General features: G+C 41.7%; 1 long non-coding RNA gene across 2 annotated transcripts in view; it reads right to left on the bottom strand.

Moving 5' to 3' along the window:
* Positions 1-19,438, bottom strand: part of LOC119964501 — a 69,460-nt gene extending 50,022 nt beyond the window's left edge. For both annotated transcript variants that reach the window (XR_005460308.1, XR_005460307.1), the window contains exons 1-2: positions 19,242-19,438; positions 9,298-9,391 (exon numbers count right to left, since the gene is read on the bottom strand). This is a non-coding gene — a long non-coding RNA (uncharacterized LOC119964501). The remainder of the gene's footprint in view (positions 1-9,297; positions 9,392-19,241) is intronic.
* Between the last annotated feature and the right edge of the window lie 1,274 nt (positions 19,439-20,712).

Below are 20,712 nucleotides of genomic sequence, written 5' to 3'. Positions count from 1 at the left end.
AGTGACTCCTCAACCACTACCTCTGAGGCAGGGTTCCAATGTTGCACAACCCTCTGAAAGAAACAAATTCTCCTCATCTCTATCCATAAGGGCAACCCCTAATTTTAAAACAGCGCCTCCTAGTTCTGGGCTCACCCACAAGAGGGAACATCCTGGGCGGGATTCTTCCATACCCAGCGGGGTGGGGACTCCCGGCGGGACAGAGTGGCGTGAACCACTCCAGCGTCCGGTCGGCGTGGATGGCCTTTGGCACCGCGCCAGCCGGGGCCGAAGGGACTTTGCAGGCAAGCGCGGGTCCGCACATGCGCGGAGGCTTACAGGGCTGGAGCGGAGGAATAGAGTGCCCCCACAACACAGGCCCGCCCGCAGATCGGTGGGCCCCGATCGCGGGCCAGGCTACCGAGGGGGCACCCCCTGGGGTCAGATCACCCTGCACCCCCCCCCCCCCCCCCCCCAGGACCCCGGAGCCCGCCTGCGCCACCAAATCCCGCCAGTAAGGGACTTAGTCCAATTTACGTTGGCGGGACCTGCATAGAAAGGGCGGGGCTTCAGCCCATTGCAGGTTGGGGAATCGGCGTGGGGGGTGGGGGGGGTGGGGAGTGCCGCGAGTGGCCGCCGACCGGCGCAATGCGATTCCTGCCCCCGGCGATCTCCGGCGCTGGAGAATTTGGCAGCCGGCAGAGGAGGGATTCATGCCGCCGCCCGGCGATTTTCCGGCCCGGTGGGGGTTCGGAGAATCCCGCCCCCTTTCCATATCCACCTTGTCAAGACTGTTCAGGATCTGATATACTCATATACTTGAATGAAGTCACCTTTCTAACCTCTAGTGGAAACAAACCCAGTCTGTCCAACGTATCCTCAGGTAACAATCCACTCATTCCAAGTGTTAATCTAGTGAACCTCCTCTGAACCACCTCTGCATTTACATCCTTCCTTGAATAAGGAGACCAAAACTGTGCACAAATTTCGAACTGTGGTTTCACCAATGCCCTGCATAACTGATGCATAGCATCCTTATTTTTATGTTCAATTCCTCTTGTAATAAAGTTCAGCATTGCTTTAGCCTTCTTGATTTTGTGCTGTACCTGTGTACTAACGGTTTCTGACTCTTACACTAGAACACCTAGATCCCTCTGCACATCGGCATTCTGCAGCCGATCTCTGTTTAAGTCATTCTCTGCTTATTTATTCTTGCTGCCAAAGTGAACAACTTTACATTTACCCACATTATACTCCAACTGCCAGATTTATGCCCACTCTCACAACCTATCGATATCTGTCTGAAAACTCCTGATGTCTTCGTCACGGCATACTTACCTACCTATCTTTGTGCCTTCTGCAAATTTAGCTACCATGCCTTCGCTCCCCTCAACTAAGTAATTGATGTGAATTGTAAAATGTTGAGGCCCCAGCACAGACCCCTGCAAGGTTTCACTTGTCACATACTGCCAATCAGACAAAGACATATTTATGCATACTTTGTTTTCTGCTAGCCAGATAATCTTCTATCCTTGCTAATATATTGCCCCCTACACCATGAGCTTTTGTTTTCTGATATAACCTACATGGCATCTTATCAAATGTCTTCTGAAAATCCAAGTATAGTACGTCTTCAGGTTCCCCTTTATCCATGGCACATGTTACTTCTTCAAAGAAAACTGACAAATAACAGCAGATGATCTACTATCTCATTAGCCACCCCTGTGCTTGCTGACCTTGGGGGAAGTTCATCTGGCCTCAAAGACTTGTCAGCCAGCGTCTCCATCTGTTTGCTAAGTACATCTTCCATATCTGCCCCGGCCTCAACTCTTCTACTGCTGAAATCCTCACCCATTCCTTTATTATCCCAAGTTTTGACTATGCTAATGCACTCCTGGCCACTGGTAAACTTGAAATCATCCAAAACTCTGCAGTCTGTGGACTAACTTGCATCAAATCCAGTTCCCATATCACCCCTGCGCTCGCTGCCCTATACTGACTCTTAGTTAAGCAACACTTCAATTTTAAAATTCTCATTCTTGTTTTCAAATCCCTTCACAGCCTCGCTCCTCCTATCTCTATAATCTTGTCCCAGCCCACAACTCGCCAAGATATCTGTGTTCATCTAATTTTTGCCTCTCCAGCATCCCAGGTCAGGAGAATTTAATTAAAATACAACTGAAAAACTTGGCACCATTCTATCCTTCTCACCCACACAACGTGAGGTAGAAGTCGCAGAGATTTGATGGAAGTTGAGGAATGCAATAAAACAAAGCTGCTACAAAAGTGTCTGCCTGCATCAGTTCAAAAGTTTCCCCTGTTAATTATTGCTCCAGAAAACTAAACATATTGGTTTACTTGTGGAATGATCTTTAATCTGACTAGCCCACCACATCTAAGGGTTGGGCATTAACTGTTACAGTTATGTGAGATATGGTAGATTTAGGACTTTGTTCTTTTGGTGGTTGCATGGTTTGTGCTCTGCACTCTTTGCCCAGCACAAATTGCCTAGATCCCCCCTCCCCTCCCCTCCCACTCCCAGCGAGGTCATTAGCTGTTTAGGCCTTAAACCCTAGAATTCCCTCCCTATGTCTCTCTATCCCTCTCTCCTTCAAAATACTCCTCACATTCTCCTCAACTAATGTTTCCTTACGCAATTCAGTGTGAAGTTTTGTCTAGTCATACCCGTATGAAGTACCGTTTCCCATTTTACTTTGCTAAAGGCACAATATAAAAGCCAGTTGTTGATGTTGTGTTTAGGTGCCTATTGGATAGCATAGCGATTGAATGTCCCACAGAGCAGCAGCATATTGAGTTCTCGGACTGCGTTATAAATCATAATGATAGATAATAGATTGCAGGTTCTATAGTCAACGGAAGTACTTCTGTACCATGCAACTTTTTAATCACAGTGTTACCTGGTGTTATCTTCCTAAATGTTACAGAGGAATAGCATTCGCTGTACTCTTTTTCCACAGAAAGAAGTTGGGCAAAAAGGTGCCTTTTAGTGTTGGGTTTTTAAAGGCAACTCTCATGAGTTTCAAAAAATGATCAGCTCTAAAGATGGTGAATAGGTTAATCTGAAGTTGCTTCTACCAGGCATTAAACAATCAGCATTTGAAGTGCCGATTTTTATCTGGGGCATGAATACTGTAGTTCATAGAACCAAAGAACTCCTACAGTGCAAAAGGAGACCATTTGGCCCATCAAGTCTGCACTAACCCTCTGAAAGAGCACCCTATCAAGGCCCACTCCTCCACACAACCCCCCCCCCCCCGCCCCCCCGCCCATATCCTCGTAACCCACCCAACCTACACATCCTTGGACACTATGGGGCAATTTAGCATGGCCAATCCACTTAACCTGCACATCTTTGGGCTGTGGGAGGAAACCGGAGCACTGGAGCAATTTGCATGGTTCACCGGCCCCACCACCTCCCATGGGATGTCGACTTCGGCAGACTGGAAGATACCTCCAGCTGGAAAGTCTGGAAAGTTCTGCCCCTTGAACAAATATAGGGTGGTGTGATTCATCTCTATAAAATTACAGGCTGATTCATAGGGAGAGACTGATGGCAGTAAACCTGGGTAGGTATCTACGCCAGGCCCATATTTCTAATGATTCCACAGCAGAAAGTAAATACGCAGAGCACAAGGTCATGAAACATTATTGTAGTTGATCGTAGACCTTCTAAGATAGGAGCTGAATGCACTGTTTAAGTTAAAGCATTACACAATACCTCCTTGGATGTGATTCTGACCTATAATTTGCTAATGTTTAGTTAAAAAAACAGCATTTTATTGTTAATTACCTATTTTGGAGATGTTATAATGAGGCTCCAACCGATTTCAGAAGGGATACTGACTGCTGAAATTAAGGCCTGCTCAAAAGTCGCTTCAGGCTGGCCTTTGGTGAGGATTTTACAAAGCTTCTGTTTAAAATTCTGATCCACTGTTGCCCAATTGATGCCGGAAAATGCGGCAGTGGATAGCTGAAAATGTGGGCCCCATAATTGTCAGCCCTCAACATATACGCTTCACGTAGTTTTCCAGCTAAACCCGTTTCTGTTTCGATTAATAGCCAGGGGAATGAAATGGAAACATTTACTCTTCATCCTTTCAAGTTTAGATTTTCCATCGGAACAAATTCCAAATTTGTGTGTTGACTGGAAACCAATTTTAGTCTTCTTCCTCCAAGCACAAAGTGCTGTGTGGCTCTTATTTCTAAAGTAATTGACAATAAGATCAATTTATCATTTTTGTCTCTTTTTAACTATTTCCTGCTCCTTTAATAAATATATTTATGATGCTTTTGGATTTAATTTGATTTAAGACAAATCATGTTGTGCCTCATTTATTGTGAAATTATATGAACTTCCTGTTTAACGAGGTAAGGATGAAAGCATAATTTATGGCATTACTTGTACTAACTGTATAAAGTCCCCATTTATCCTGAAGGGTAAAAGTCAAAACATGAGTCACTGTATTTATTCAGCTAACTATGTTCCTCCTTATTAAGGAAGGCAGGGATTAAAGTGCTAGCCATGATATCTGTAGCTTCACTAACTCCAGGTCTTATTCATGCAGTAGGATCACGATTTATACACTATTCACAGTGTTTGTTGTATAATGGGATCAACTCCCTTTTTCATTCACCTGGGACAGGATTAAAGCATTAGTCAGCATGATGTGTGCGATAGCATTGGCTTTTTATTTATCCAGAAAGGTTAAGGGTCACTGCATGTGAGATACAATGTAGAACCCATGTACAGAAGATTCAGCTAGCTCACTAACAAGGTAATATAATTCTCATTCTGATACAGTGTATGAATTATGATCCGAGCCAACTCAATATACTCACGTACAATAACAACTTTCATTTTTATATTGCCTGTAATGTGAAAAAATTAACAAAACGAGAGCACGGATAAATGGACATAAAAGAGTTAGGTAAAAGGCTGGGTGAGCTGATTCAAGATTCAGTGAAAGTAATGTTTTTTTTAGGAGACTTTTAAAGGCGGAGACAGATGTAGCAAGATGGAGGAGTTTCAGAGGAGAATTCTACAGAATGCGTCGATGATAGCTGAATGTCCTACCAGGGGTGATGGATCAGATGGAGGGAGAGAGTGCCGTACTATACCACACTATGAATTAGACTGCTGGGGTGATGATAGTTGTCGAAGTTGAAGTCGAGTTTGGAAGTGATATTGAAGAATTTGAAGAGATGTGTTGGCACTGTGGAGATTGATGGTATCAAGGGCAATAAGAGGCAAGTAGGATTTAGCTCTGGATAGAGTGAGGCAATGAATTATCGGTGAGTTGAACTTTGTGTTAGATGTAGCTTTGAAAACTGGTGAGCAAAGTGTTGACACAGTTGAATCTGCAGATGACAAAAGTGTGGATGACGGTCTTAGCAGCAATGAGGATGAGGGAATGAGGAGGGACTAATGTATCAGTGGTAGAAATGGGAAATTTTGTCATGGATAGGATGTATTAGGCCTAATATAACCTCAAAATATTAGAACATAGAACATAGAACAGTACAGCACAGAACAGGCCCTTCGGCCCTCGATGTTGTGCCGAGCAATGATCACCCTACTTAAACCCACGTAACCCGTATACCCGTAACCCAACAATCCCCCCATTAACCTTACACTACGGGCAATTTATCATGGCCAATCCACCTAACCTACACATCTTTGGACTGTGGGAGGAAACCGGAGCACCCGGAGGAAACCCACGCACACACGGGGAGGACGTGCAGACTCCACACAGACAGTGACCCAGCCGGGAATCGAACCTGGGACCACTGGAGCTGTGAAGCATTGATGCTAACCACCATGCTACCGTGAGGCCCCTGATATTATTTTAATTTGTGATATATGTTACGAATTTTATGAAAAAATTATGTTGAAATTCAAATGCACAGAACGCTTTTCAGATTTTCTGTTGATTTAAACAAAGCTTTGCACTCCTTTGGCTGTCTATAGAAATATCAGAAATAGGAGCATCAGTAGGCCATTCAGCCCCTTGAGCCAACTTCATCATTCAATAAGATCATGGCTGATTTGATCTTGATTTGATGGCTCATAGAGGATACATAAACTGGCATGGGTGACACGAGGGGGCACGGGGGATAAATAGGGGTATAGAGATGGCTGGCAAAAAGTAGGGCATGGAAGATACATAGGGGTATAAGGGTGGCATGGGAAATCTGAGGGGACATGGGCAGGCATGGGGTGGGTGGGGGTGAGGGAGCTGAGGGATGTGGTTTAAAAAAAGTTGGGAGCTGGGCTACTGGGTTGGAGAACCAAGGCAGGCCTTCTCCACTCCAGTGCAGTTTGCAAATCATACTCTGAACCCAACTCTTCTGTACACTTCTAGAGCTCAAAAATCCCCACTTCAGCGGAGGCAGCTGGTGATTAAATCAGCTAGTAAAAATAGCCAGATACTTCTGTGAATCGTAAACCCCAGCCTGAATCCAGTTCTACTCCCACAAAGAGAGGAATGGCTTTGTTTGGGAGTGAGACGTAAAATTTTCCTCCATTTCTAGGATTTTTGCCATGGCGGAGAGAGAGTCTGTCCGTCACGGCGATAACCGAGGTCCTAAATTTGATTCCTAGCATAGCACTTTGAGAATGTGAATTCAGTTCTCAAAAATCTGAAAATAAAAGGCAAGGTAAAATTCAGGATTGTTGTAAAACTCCAAATCTCCTCTCATGAATAGTCCTGCTATCCTTACCCAATCTGGTCTCCTTATAACTCCAGCCCCATACTAACAGGGTTGACTCTGAACTGACCTAGCCAGTTCAGTCGTTTCAAACAATGGCAACTCGGGATGGGCAATGAATGCCAGCCTTGACAGCACAAACCACAGTCCGAGGCTGGGAACAAAATCAAGAGTCAGACCTTAGAGCATGGATCAAGAGCAGCACTGGCAGAAGTCCGAAAATACGAGAGCTTGTGCCTGAGTCCACAATATCCAAAGCAACAGCTTGGAAAGAGAAAATACCTGTCCCACCTCTCCCTTCCTAATGCCTGCTTGGAACTTCTTTCTCTGCTAAAAAGTTCTCAACATTGTTACGTCTAACAAAGGAGGACCATCCAGACAGTCAGGGTCTAAAAGGGTAAATGCGAATTTAACCATGCTTTCAGAAGTAAATATACATTATTGCAGGGGCCTTGTGCCAGAAAAGACAAATGTTCATGTTGTAAATGTATTCTTGTGAATGATTTCTGGAATTTGTATGTTTTCCGGAGAGATGGGTGATATGCCTGAATGAGTCCAGCGAATTGATCCTTTTCTCATCAGACGTCTAGGAGTAAAAGTAACATACTGTTTGAAAGTGATAGGGCAGACACAAAGGTTGTGTTCAAAACCTATCGCACACTCTGATCAAAGTTTCCACATTAATACATTCCAGCTTTCGCACAACAGTTCGGCTCTTTTTAAATCTATTTTGCCCCTTTTCGGGCCCTCTTCGTTTGAGTTGTTATTATGGAAGTGCAATCACTAATGTGCTGTGAAGCTGTATTTATAGGAGATTGTTTCTAGCCAAATGTCTATAAATCTCTCAGTGGGCATATTAAACACAGAGGTCTGGCATTAAGGAGCCTTTTAAAAAGAGAATTACGAAAAAATGGAATTTCTTTGCAAGAAGGAGTTCCACTATCTTGAATCTTCTTTCAGCGGTACCTTGCCGATGACACATGCCTTTATCTGCAGCACTAATCACATGACTATCCCTCCTTAAAGGGGATTTAACGCAAAACTTTTTCTTAAAGAACCTTTTAACTCACCAAATGTAAGGCTCAAATGTGAAGCTGCAGCTCACCAGAAGTCAATGGAAATCAAAAAAAAAAACAGTGGCCATGGAAAACAGTGAAACAAAGAGCAAGATATGACAAAAATCAACAGTTGACACAAAACAAAACTCAGCAAGAATGGTGGAAAGAAAGTGAGGCTCATCAAATGTCAACTGAACTCTCTCCAAGAATCCTGAAAGTGCTCTGTGGGGTGCTAACAAATGAATATTTAATGTGTTTGGCTGGAATTCCTCTTTCCACTATATTAACAGAGACTCTGGGTTGAATTTTAGTTCCAAGGTCCTGATCCTGACACCAAACCGAACATGGAAGTGTCTGTGGTGGGACCCTAGAGGAAATATTCATGGTGATAGCCAATTAAAAGGCCACCTTCGGGAACCCCGTACAATTAAGGATGGCACGCAGGCTGTGCAACTGGGAGGACCAGTGGAAGTGCCCAAGGTATTGGTCAGCTGGCAGCCCCTGCTTGACAGGTGGGATGTTGTTGCTGTCGGGGAACACAAGGGTGATTCAAAATGGAGGCACCCAATGAAGAATGTAGAAAGTTTAAAAGGATGGCCGGCCACTACAGCTTTGATCTTCTGGCATGCGTGAAGTCGGGGTGGGGATGTTAAAGGAGACATCAGGGGCTCCCCATGGCTTGTGGCTAGGAGGTAGAATCCTTCCTACTGTCAAGCTTCAGCCCCAGCTGGGGACCCGCCTGCTTTCCGGAAATTTCTGGATGGCATATAATTGTCCTTAATGGAAATCTAATTGTATGCCAGCTGGTCGTGTAAAATTACTGCCACACCCACCTCTGAACTCGTTGCCTTCATAAGATGAAAACTCAGCCCACTAATTAATTTTACTTGAATTAACTTGTCTATTGAAAGAGCATTGAAAGAAATTTCTGACAATTGCGTTACAATTTCATACATCAAACTGGGTACCATAATATTGGATCAATTAAATTTACAACCAATCTATGAGACTTCATCTATCTGAAAACAAGTAAATTCTGGTTAGCATATTTGCTGACATAATAGTGATAAATATTTAAGTTTAGACAATAAACTGCTGCTGTGTAGAATTCTTTTATATTTAAATTCCTCATATTTTTGACCCTGTGAACCAATAACCTAAATTAAAATGACGTTTTTTAAAAATAGTATATTTCTTCTGAAATGTCAAAAAATTACCTTTGAGTCATCCTACAGACTTTAGCACATCCTTTTCTATTGATTCAAGATATTTATTAACATTCATCATCATGAAGTGATTCTTGAAACTTGGCTTTTGCTTCGTTTTTTACTTAATAAATGAACATTTTTCTCTGCCAACTTTATGGACAAAATTAATCATCGGTGGGGACATAAAACACGTAGGTGATGAGTCATTAGGCAGTCATACACATTTGCCTGGTTGAATTCAATGGAATAAAAGTCAAGTGGACCAGGCAACTGATCCACTTCGGCAATGATTTATACCCCGGCCAGAGTTGAATTCTACCTACTTTAATTCCCAGAAGGTTTTCACGGGTGTGGCAATCCATGGGCGATGGAGTGGAGAGGCAGGAATGTAAACAGATAGTTCGTCTCTGGACACAACTGTCAATAAATAAATACACAATTCTTATTGACTGACTATGCCAGCAATTAACTTTTGTCACCAAATTTAAAGAAAGCACACAATGATAATTACTCTCCCTATTTAAACACAATCTTGCATCTAGAGCATGGGAGTGCACATAGATGTCCACATAGATGAGTCACTGCTTGTGCAGAAGCAGAAAAGCCACAGTTCAAAAATTGATGTAAAAGCAAATATGATAAATAAGATCAATTACCAGGATGTATTTTCAAAGGTAATAATATTATCAGAATTCACATGAAAGTTACAAATCATGATAGCTGCCATCAAAACCCATTGATTAAATAATTGTCTTGCAATTGCTCCTAATGCTCCTCCTCTCAGTTGTATATATTTAAACCATCTGGGCCCCTCATTAGATTACAGACTGTAACATTACTGAGAAGAGAGTGTGTGGATTGCAGATGATGAAAGAATGGAGAAATCTGGAAGCTAATTTTTTTGCCTCCACAGGCAGCAATGTAACAGTAGAGCTCTGAAAATCACAACATTTAAGCCAGACTTCTCAGGATAGCGGGAGCTCGGCTCCTGCCATCCAAAGAGTTGCTGGGGGATGCATTCTCTCAGGATCCAGCAGGCCTGATACCATTTCACTCTCTACCGAGTGTTGATTGACAGAAGGCGAGACGTCCGCAAGTTACTGGGAGTAGGTCCCATTTTGGCAACTCTCCAGTCATTTCCGGAGCAGCACTGTAGTAGCCAGAAGAGGCACTGCAGCTAGCTGCCCAAAACTAAATGCCATGACTTGGAGGAAAGGTAAATGCCAGGGATTGGGGTGGAGGGGAGGTAAGAAAGGCCTGGGGGATGCCAGGGGGAGATCCGGGTCACGGGGATAGGTCATGGTGGGGAAGGAGGGAAGTCTGAAGTTCCTGATCCCCTAGGACAGCACACCCCCAGTCAGAAGGAGTCTTCTGATGGAGATATACCTGCGCCTGCACCCCCCCCCCCCCACCCATCCCCATCCCCCCCCCCCCCCCCCCCATAACACCTCCTTGTCGCCCAAGGTTGAACTTAGTTCAATTTTGGCTTTCTCCCCTTAATAAGTCACTTGCCCGCCAGCCTAAAAGTTGAGGCTGGGAAGGAAAAGACCCACATAAGCGGCCATTAAGCATAGAATTCTGGCCTTCATCTGCTACCTCATTCACACTCTCAATTAACCAACCTCCATTTCCAACTAGTCTGGGAAATGGGCAGACAGAGCGCCAGCCTATTTCAGCCTTATTGACTTAGCAAATCAAGGCCCTGGGTTGCACAGTAAGAATTTAAAAAAAATTCTCTATAATTTTCAATCCTCAATGCGCCGCCCATTCTCTGCCCAAAGACTAGAGGTCTAGAGTGGCCTAACCACTAGAGTGGGATTTGATAGAGTTGATGTCAAGTAGATGCTTCCCCTTGTGGGGAGGACCAAAACTAGAGGCCATAAATATAAGAGAGCCACAAATCAATACATGAGGGTGTACAGCAAAAAAGTCTGTACACTTTCTCCCAGACATTGATTTTTGTTTCTACCAAAGTACTTTTTGCTGTAAACTAATTTTACTGATTAAACACTATTTTCGCTAAATCACGCTTTGATTGCAAGCGTTTTGCTTTATTTCTGACCCAAAAAGCATTATTTGTTTGCAGGTGATTTTTGTGACCTGAATTGAGCAATAAAAATGAAACACCAAGCATCAGAAACTCACCTAATTCTGCATGCCCCCTACCCATTCTTACTTGGCCAGTCCTGCCATGGATCAGCAGCTGGCCCGGTTTATGCCCGTGCATCATTTTGCTGAATTGTTGCCTCAAGATGTCCATTTTTTGTCCTATGGTTCATAATTAACGTCTGATGTTTACGGAATCCGTAACAAATAACAAATAAGGGGTGACTGCACAATCTGGTTCCCCCAGCTAAAATAGTATTCACAGAATGCCCATCTCTGTTGAACAGTATGCCGGCTCCTTCATGACCTACCCTGCTGCTACCACACAAGAGTTAATGATTCCCTCATAGCATATATTTGAATGTAAAAATCGGAAAGAATGCTAAGGTATTCTAGGCAGGAATGAGTTTTCAATTCCTCCCTATGTAAATGTGATTCTCATAAACAAGGACACAGCATTTGTCTCAGCACTTTGGGGTTATTATTTTTAGAAAGCCCTTTATTCTTACCTTGCAAAAAGAACACCTGGCTTCAATGGTATAATTTTTTTAATATATATGTTCGTACCAGACAAGTTAGCAGTTAATGCATTTAGCAAGTTTGAACGCTTTTCAAACACAAAAAAAATGAAAATACAATTATTTTAGCAATTTGCTCGTGAGAAGCTTCTTTGACCTAAAGGCAGGGAAAGCTCCAGTGCAGTACACTCAGAGCGGCTCCATAAAAACAGCAGTATTTCTTAATTGTTGTCCCAATAGCATTGTTAATCTTGTATATATTTAACATGCATCTACCATTTGCATAATACAGGAGCTGGTATCAAAACATAGAAGAACTGTGAAGTGCTTGACAATTAACACAAAGGTGTCCGTATGTGTGGGGGTTGGTTAACTTCCAACTGCTTTTCGATTAGGCTTAGAGAGGGTTATGGCAGGAAGAATAATGAAATGGCAGAAGCATGTGGGTTTGCTTAACAACTGGAGGCACTTGTAAGGATAAAAAAATAGTAAATTTTAGTTTCAGCTGAATTTGGAGACAGTTGGAGACAGGACCTCAGAGAGTGAACATCTCTGTGCCAGAAGAAAGACTGGACAGGATGGGAGCTGCAAAGCAGCAGGCTTCCTAAAGTGCAAGTTACAATCCAGATAACCAGGTAACTGGGACAGAAAGAATATTTAAGACGACAGAAATTAAGAGATCAGAGACCAAGGTATTGTTTAAAAGAATTCCAAGGAAGAGTAAACAAAGTGCTCTGAGTTAAAAGAGACAATTGCAGTAAGTAAGCAGATGTAAAGCAGGACAACAGCTGTCAAAGGTAAAACAAATGTCTGATCATTTTAATACAGTCTGGGAACTGAAAGTTAAACTAACTATGAGCAATTTGCACAGGAGTCACGACAAATACATCTCAAAGGGGTTGGTGTGAAATCTTGGATTGGATTCACGGTTAAAAGTGGAGTGGAAGCTTTGTTTAAAAGTGTCATTTGGAAAACCTGGTTTGGATTTGGAATGCAAATCTCTAAGTGAAAGCATTATTATTAGAGAAGATTTTAAAGTTTTCTTTTGGGAGTGGAGTTTGTAAACTATCATGTGATCATCAGCTGGGGGGATTCTGAGGAGAAATCCACAGACATTAACTTGGGTTCAGAGCGGAGTGCATATATTTTACTATAGACATCTTGCGTGCTTAAGAAAGGGACTTTGTGTGTTAATGAGACCATTGTAGCTTAAGATGCACTTTGTAATCTTTATTGATCTTAAAACCTGTGTAATTATTAAACTAAAGGGGGAGTAAAGGAGTATTGTATAATAATCCAACTTTTCATGCTAAATAAATGTTTTTTTCTTATTAAAACTAGTTAGTGGTCCCGTGACTCTGTCCTCCACGTTTCATAAAAAAATATATAAATTACAGCCTTTTGAGCCAGGATTCCATTCTGGGATCTTCCCTTCCTGTTATAATATCAACTGGGATCGTTGATATATAACATACAAAAATAAACATGGCATTTGTAAAAGCTATAATTCAAGTGCAAAATTAAGTTTTACAACTACCTGACACAAGTACTGACAACTGAAACTCGTAAACAGATTATATTTCTGCAATTTTAATTTTAGAGCTTGTTATATTATTTGACACTTTTATGAAGGATAGTATGTAGTTTGGTTTAAATCACACGCTGCCCATTCAAAGAAGTGGCAATATTTTCATAGTGTCTACAGTTTCTTTATATTATTTTATATGATTGATCTGACAACCATAACCATCTCCTAAAATAATCTTCAACTGGTATATCTTGTCAACTATTCACAAGCGTTTCAGGAAGCAGAAGCAAATGTTGATGGAATTGAATCTCACCTAAATCTCAAAGATTACAACAACTTGCATGTGTTACAGATTCCATTTAGGGAATTGGGGCCCAGAGCATTGCTATGTGGGCTTTCTGCTTAAAGAAACAGGCAAACAATTGAACCAGCGAATACTCTGCATTTCATTCAAAATCATGAGATTTCTGGAATGAGTAGAGATGGAGAAACTGTTCTCATTGGCAGAAGGGTTGAAAATCAGAAGACACCGATTTAAGGTGAATGGCAAAAACGGCACGAGGAAAAACATTTTCATTTCACACAGTGAGTGGTTAGGATCTAGAATGCACTGCCTGAGAGTATGGTGGAGGAAGATTAACTCGCGACTTTAAAAGGGAACTGAATAAATATTGGACGAGATAAGAAAAAGTTTGCAGGGCTAGCTGATCTCGCAGAGGGCTGGCTCTGACACCATGGGCAGAATGATCTCCTTTTGTGCTGTAACAATTCTATGGTTTCAACACCATTGAAGTGAGGTCCAGCAGCATTGGGTCAAACTCCTGCCCAGCATTGCCGTTCATTCGCACTGACATAATGGAGCCCCTCAACTTCCCAAGTTTAAGTTGAAGGTCATAAAATTTTGCTTACTTACTCGCAGATTCATCGCAACATAAGCAAAAGATATATTCTGAATAGAACCAAAACAAACCTTTCTTCAGCACACCAACTATATAGCAAATATAAACTGAAAGGTATATCCTCCTTGTGCAGATAATATGAGATCTTTAATCCTATTTCAGTCAAGTTATAAATATTTATTGTTGATGAAGGATATTTGAAATGTATTCTCTTTTTTTCTGCCAGATCTATAAGGAACAGTCCTGGTTTAAATCACCCTCTGGCCTTTACAGTTAATGTAAGACTGACGTCAATCGTAGCATGGCAGTAATTTTGAAACCAGGGAGTGGCTCTTACCCTTCCCTTCACAAATCTATGGAGGTGCCACAACCTAACAACATGCTGTCAGCATTTTTGTATTTCTTTTCTTTAACATAGATTGGATCTCGGTTTTTTTTGTCATATCTCATGTGGAAGAAAGATTATGGAGGATGTACAATGGGCTACCAGTTGGCTATCACTTGTCTTAGACTATCAGACAAAGTCAAAATCTATCCCCATGTGTGCAAACTTGCGAGCAGAGATCATGTTTAGAAAATTCTGATGTATTGAATAGTAAGAACAGATCATGTCTGAGGAAAAGTGAGTGCAGATTATCCCAGGGTATGTGACTTCCAGAGGACATCGCACGAACCATGACATTTTAACCAAAGCTAGTTTTGAGCTCTATAATCAACATGTCTGACAATGCGATAAAAAAGCAAGTTTAACTGGAGGGCTGCACTACTACCATGTTAGGAACAAGTAAGGACTTGATAAGCATTTCTCAGCCCAGAGCTGCAAGCGCTAAATGTTAATAAGCCTCAGCAGCAGGGTTGTGAAGGAAAATTTCACCATTACCATTCTGGCAACAGTCTTGTTTCTGAAACACACTGCAAGTTAAACATGTGAAACGTATGGTTCCAGGGATCATTATCATTGTGGCTACAGTCTCCCTAATGATTGCATGGTCTTCAGAAGCTTTGACTTAGTGGAATTCAAATGGCATAAACTTGTTGCAGATGGAGGCTGATCACAGAAAATGTCATAGTCCTACGGTGGTTTATCTGAATTCCGCCTTCCTCCATTCCTCCTCCGCAGGAGCCATTTTACAGCCCTATGGGGTATGGGTGTCTGCTTCCTTGACTAGAACGATTACGGCTGTGTTTCCCTTTCGTTAGAATCTATTTACCGAGTTCAGGCTAATTATACACATTCACAATTTACCAACCAGTGATCCCTACTGGCTCATTCAAACTGGACCTTTAGTTAATTGGTTAACACAAGGTCCCAATGGCGAGTAAATAAGTAAGTACTGTCACAACAACAGTGCTGAAATTTCACATCCTATGCATGGCAGGTTTAATCTGTCAAAAGATTTTCTCTACCTAACACCTCTTGCAACCGTTTGAGGAGATGACAAGCCCATTCCTGAGGTGAAATGTGGTGGTGTTGGACAGCTTTAAAATATTTTTAAAAATAAATTTAAAGTACCCAATTAATTTTTTCCAATTAAGGGGCAATTTAGCGTGTTCAATCCACCTACCCTGGTTGGACAGCTTTTGGGAGGTACTTAGAGTTGGTAATTTTTCCCCATCTCATGCAGACTATGCTGAATTGGAAACTCGCTGTACAGAGATCATGGAGGGGTCCTTCCTGCTTCGACCACTCCATTGGAACAGTGAGTTAGCACGCAAGTGCCACATTTCACCAGACCGCTGGTTAGTTTTCAATACAGTCCAACAAAGTCCCAGCAAGGATCCAGTTAAAAATAACTGAGACAAGATGGAGTACCAGCTCACAGCATTTGCACTGATCAGGCATACGAAGGAAATGGAAAAATATTTTCAAATCAACAAATGACGGACTTTCTTGGGATTAACGTTGCCACCTGCTGCAGCAGCATTTTATCTCCAAAGATAAACAATGCCAGAAAGATATTCAATATCACTGAGATTTACTGAAAATTATCAGCTAAGAAGTGTTCTATTCTTAATTTTCCTAATCTACATTCGGCCGTTCTACCTCAGAGATCTGCCAGAGCAGATAGTTTTCATATTTGACATGTATTTTGAAGGGATTTAGCCACTCCCTCTGATCCCTTGAATTTGCTTACTTGGGAAGGGCAATGGGTTTATTTGGTAGAACGTGACATTTTTAAAAGAGCAATTCCTTTGATGAGGCAGCAGATTCAGAATCCCATATACTCGTCGCCATTTTGAAATTTTTTTTTAAGCAGATGTTGGAAGCGGGGAATCCAGTTTCCTCAAAGGAAAGACCCTCGACTGGAGATTACAGAGCGTACAAGCAAATCTCTATCACCTATTTTTAAAAAGACACAATGGGTCTCCAGTGAAACCCTATTATTAAAATGCCATAGCAAAACAGGGTAAAATCTTTACAGCAAATAGATTTGTACCGGTGAGGGATTGGGCCATTGGCCGTCATTTGTTGAATTGAAAATATTAATAATGGGCAAAGTTTTATGGCCCAGTCATGGCGGGGGGTGTGGCCGGAAAATGTGGCGAGCAGATCAAGAATCCTTTGACTTCGACAGGCTCTTCTAGTCCTGCTGGTGGGAAAGACTGTAAAATCCCATCCAATGACTTTCTGAAGAACAAAAAATTCCGTCCCATAAATTGGTCCCTGGTCCCAGTGAAGTCGACATAATGGCAACAATCTAAATGCGCCATTTAATAGCTACTCCTTTTGATCTGGTAGAGGTCACAATGAACAATCCCATTTTTCAGGACAAAAAGGCCTCAGAAACTCTACTCTGTGTCTCCCTTTATCACTGAAACATACAAGGCTCATAAGTGAACGTAACCGCACGAAACAGACATTATACTTTCAAAATACTCTCCTGCTCAGATAGATCCTGTCCTACCTCCTTCCACTCCAACGGTGCCAGTACAGCTTTGCTCACAGCTAACTCTGTACACGTGGAATGCCGTGCCGATGCCAATTCGCTGACACAATGGCAGAATAAGCAAATGGCTTCATTAACATGGGGGTCTGTAATTTTCAAGAGGTCAGTAGATTGAGCATAGCTCTTCTTACACATAAACCTGTCAGTCCACATATATACAAGTCTGCAATAAGCGAAGACTCATGGAGAGCACGTTTTTTAAAAAAAATCAATTACCAGTTTCTTCCGAGGTTGGAGCACATCCCCTCCAAGCCCATCTGAGTTTACTGAATATATTTGAAGAGAAGTTCTCAAATTTGCACCTAACTTCAAAACAAATTAACTATTACCCTTCATTTTTGAGTTTTCATTTTATAGCAGCTCACATTTTAGCACCAAAAAGGTGGCTTTAGTATAAATGATCTGATATCAGCATTTAACAGCAGTGTTGAGAGGAGAGAGTTGGGTGTGGTGGTCAAACAGATGGATGTTTTGGCGCAACAAATATTCCCGCCAAACTTGAAGATTTTGTCGCAGTTAAATATGGTGATTTATACCCACAATCTTTTACTATCCTGAGAATCAATCACTGGAAAATGACCATGCAAAAATGTAGCTGAACTTATGTTCTAATTATGGAAAGAAAGCTATAGGATTTGGCAAACAGGAAGCTCTTCGAAGGAAAAAATACATTTAGCTCCTGGAATATGTTAATTAGTAGACTCCTTCTTATTTTCCTCAACTTTTTCTCCACAACTTTTAATGACAGAATTCCTGTCTTTCCTTTCTCTAATGCTTTGTGCACTGGCTTCTTCTCTCATACCGTCTGCCTTCCTGTCTCTCTCGCTCCTTCTCTCTTTCTTTAGAGGTTAAGTACAAATAAAATAGAAGTAATCAAGTTACAGTGAGAACCTGGTTACAACAAACCTTTCATTATAACATCCTGTTTCTCTGGTCCTTGCTGAGACTCCATTTTAACTTAGAGGGGGAGGAATCTCAATGCAATTTCTTTCTCCAGAACTAACTGTTCCTCTCAGGGACCGTAAATTTATAATAATTAGATTAGGCTGTAAATTGCAATGAAAGCAGGAAAGAAATCATTTCCCAATGCAGAGCAAAGTTTTCAGGAATCAATCAGAAATCTGACCAAAGTGTATAGGCAGAATTAGCTTCATTGCGTCCAGAGGTCAGACATTGATAATTTTCTTCGGAAAAACCAAACTGGCAGAGGAAGAAGGCCATCCCTTTATTATTATTGCACAATAGATTGACGCTCCTTCTACACCTTAAATGCTTAGGAAAAATCCCAAAGAATTTCAGAAGTAATCAGAAGATCTTAGTTGAGCAGTCAATAAACTTGGGAAAGTACGATTTGTGAGCATTCAATATTCTCATGGCTTCTTTATTCCATTTAACAGGCGTAGCGGCGATGACCAATGTTTGGTTTATGTGACTTCCAACAGCACTTCAATCCAATTCCAACCAGTCTTTGAAACTTTTAGGTTTAAATGGAATAGGTTCTACAGACCACTAACCTTTGCTTTCTGTCTTGCTTCTTTAACTTTTAAGAAACTTAAATGTAATCATTCAATCGGTGAATTAAGTGAACAAGAATTAGAATTTTCACAATATTTTTTTCAATGGACAAAGTCAGTATTTAGTGATAACTACCAAGGAGCACAGAATAATAACGTGAGAGATCAACAATGTACAAAACATGTCTGTGCAACCAGGATGAGCCAGGGAAAGAGTTAAAAAAATACAGACATTATAAAATGCAAAACTTTGTTGGGATATATTTTCAGTGAGATATCCCTTCTATAAACTCTGCCGTTCACTCCAGCCATGTTTGAAAAGACAAAGGTAGTTCCTTCACATATATTAAAGCCACCCCATCGGCCACGTACACGTCTCGTCTGACTCAAATGAGCTGCTACTTTCAGAATCCGTCTCACTGACGTGCCAAAATGGACCATTCAATCTTATTTAGTATAATAAATACGCCAAAGAGTTTTTGATCAAAAGATTTGCCAGGACAAAGAGCTTTGGCAAACTAAATTTAGCAACAAGTGCAATTTTATTTGTGCAGAAACCCACACCCCTTTACAACGAGTCAAAGGCAAAAAGCATAACCAACAGCAGACTGCTCCTTAATGAACATTGCTCAGAGCTAATTTCCTTATCGACACAGTAAATCCTGAACTGTGCATACGTGTCTCAAAATGAGATAGATTAAAGTGAATAAAGGACTGCAGGAAGACTTTAAAAAGGTTTAGAGTTGTTACTCACAATCAAGCCTGTCTTCCCCTCCAGACGACTCGTGTTCAACAGGAACATATTTCGACATCATTACTTCATAGCTACAACATCCCATCTGGTGGTCAACTGCATTCAACTTTCTTCTGAAGAAAAAAAATGACTTTGTTTTAAAAAGGACAGCCTCTGAAACTCCTCCCACCTCCCTTTTAGGGGCTGGGACATGGTTAGTGGCTAGAAATAATAAGCCTCCTCAGATCATTCATGGCTTCTTTTACTGAAAAAAAAATCAGAACTCCACCCTGGTGCAGCTAAGCCAGGGGAGACGGAATGAGAAGAGAAGGGGGTGGGATAGTGGAAGTGGAGAATTAATTGCTGTCAATAAATAGTTTCACTGAGACAGAATCACAACAGAGTCTGCAAACTCCCACCTTGCTCTTGAACTGGTTTACTGGTCTGTGAAGTACAGCAGGCTATGCAACTTTCACCTGCTGTGCGGGGAATTCTTATCGATGATAATGTTCATGAGTCAGCCAGAGGGACCCCACCCGGTGTGGGCGGCTAGAACTGTCATTTAAGCCTTAGATTGCCAGCACTAAACAGACAATGTCAATCTTTTGATGACCTATATAGACAAGAATTTTTCCTTTTCTTCAGACTTTTTCTTTAAACTAAACTTCCAAAATATTTTATTTCAGCGTGGTGTAAAGCTCGATTCCTCATCCATTACACTTTAGACACTCAAAGCGGCTAAGCAAACGTAATGGCTAACATGTCTATAAATAGATACAGGGCAGCACAATCTTCTCATTGATTTATGCCTCGCTTTAGACTTGCACCATATATTTCAGACTATACTGCTCCTCTCTTCCTCGTCTTTATCTGCCCTGCCTTCCCCTCCCCCCAAAAAACTTCTCCGTCTCTCACTTCCCTTCAACTAACTTTTGTTCCCTGCTTTCACGATTTTTGTTTTATCCCTCTGTGAGTCTATTTACACAATATCGATCTCCCATTTTAAGAAAATGATCTTGCTTTCCTTCCTTTACATTTTTTCATGACACAGTCAACTTATTGACGGTGATGGGGAAACCTTTGGAGACAATGATCTGGGACAAAATTAATTGGCATTTGGAAGTACGGAAGTAATTAAAATCAGCACGGGTTTCTGTCATAACCTGACCGGAGGCCAAGGGATAAGCAACCTCAAAGTCCCTTTGGTCTCACCTGAATACAATCTATCTAGATAAGGGGGACGGAACCACCCCCTTTAAGCCAGGGGCTCCTGGGACATAAATCCCCCGGCCCAAGTATGGGCCAGGCACAGGAGACCATTGTGGGAGTAGGAAGTGTAATATAATAGGTATGATAAATAATTGCGTTTCTTACAGACATCGCCTCCCAGTGGTTGCTTGCCTGGGACTTTACACTGGCGACGAGGGTAAAGTGGAGCTGCAAGAGATGCCATTTCCTTCAGACCAGGCCTACTTCGACCAGGCCTCAGGAG

This window comes from Scyliorhinus canicula, chromosome 4, assembly GCF_902713615.1.
Source record: "Scyliorhinus canicula chromosome 4, sScyCan1.1, whole genome shotgun sequence".
NCBI classification, from domain to species: Eukaryota; Metazoa; Chordata; class Chondrichthyes; order Carcharhiniformes; family Scyliorhinidae; genus Scyliorhinus; species Scyliorhinus canicula.
Note: the sequence above shows the minus strand (reverse complement) of the source record. Positions and strands in the feature narration are given on the sequence as shown.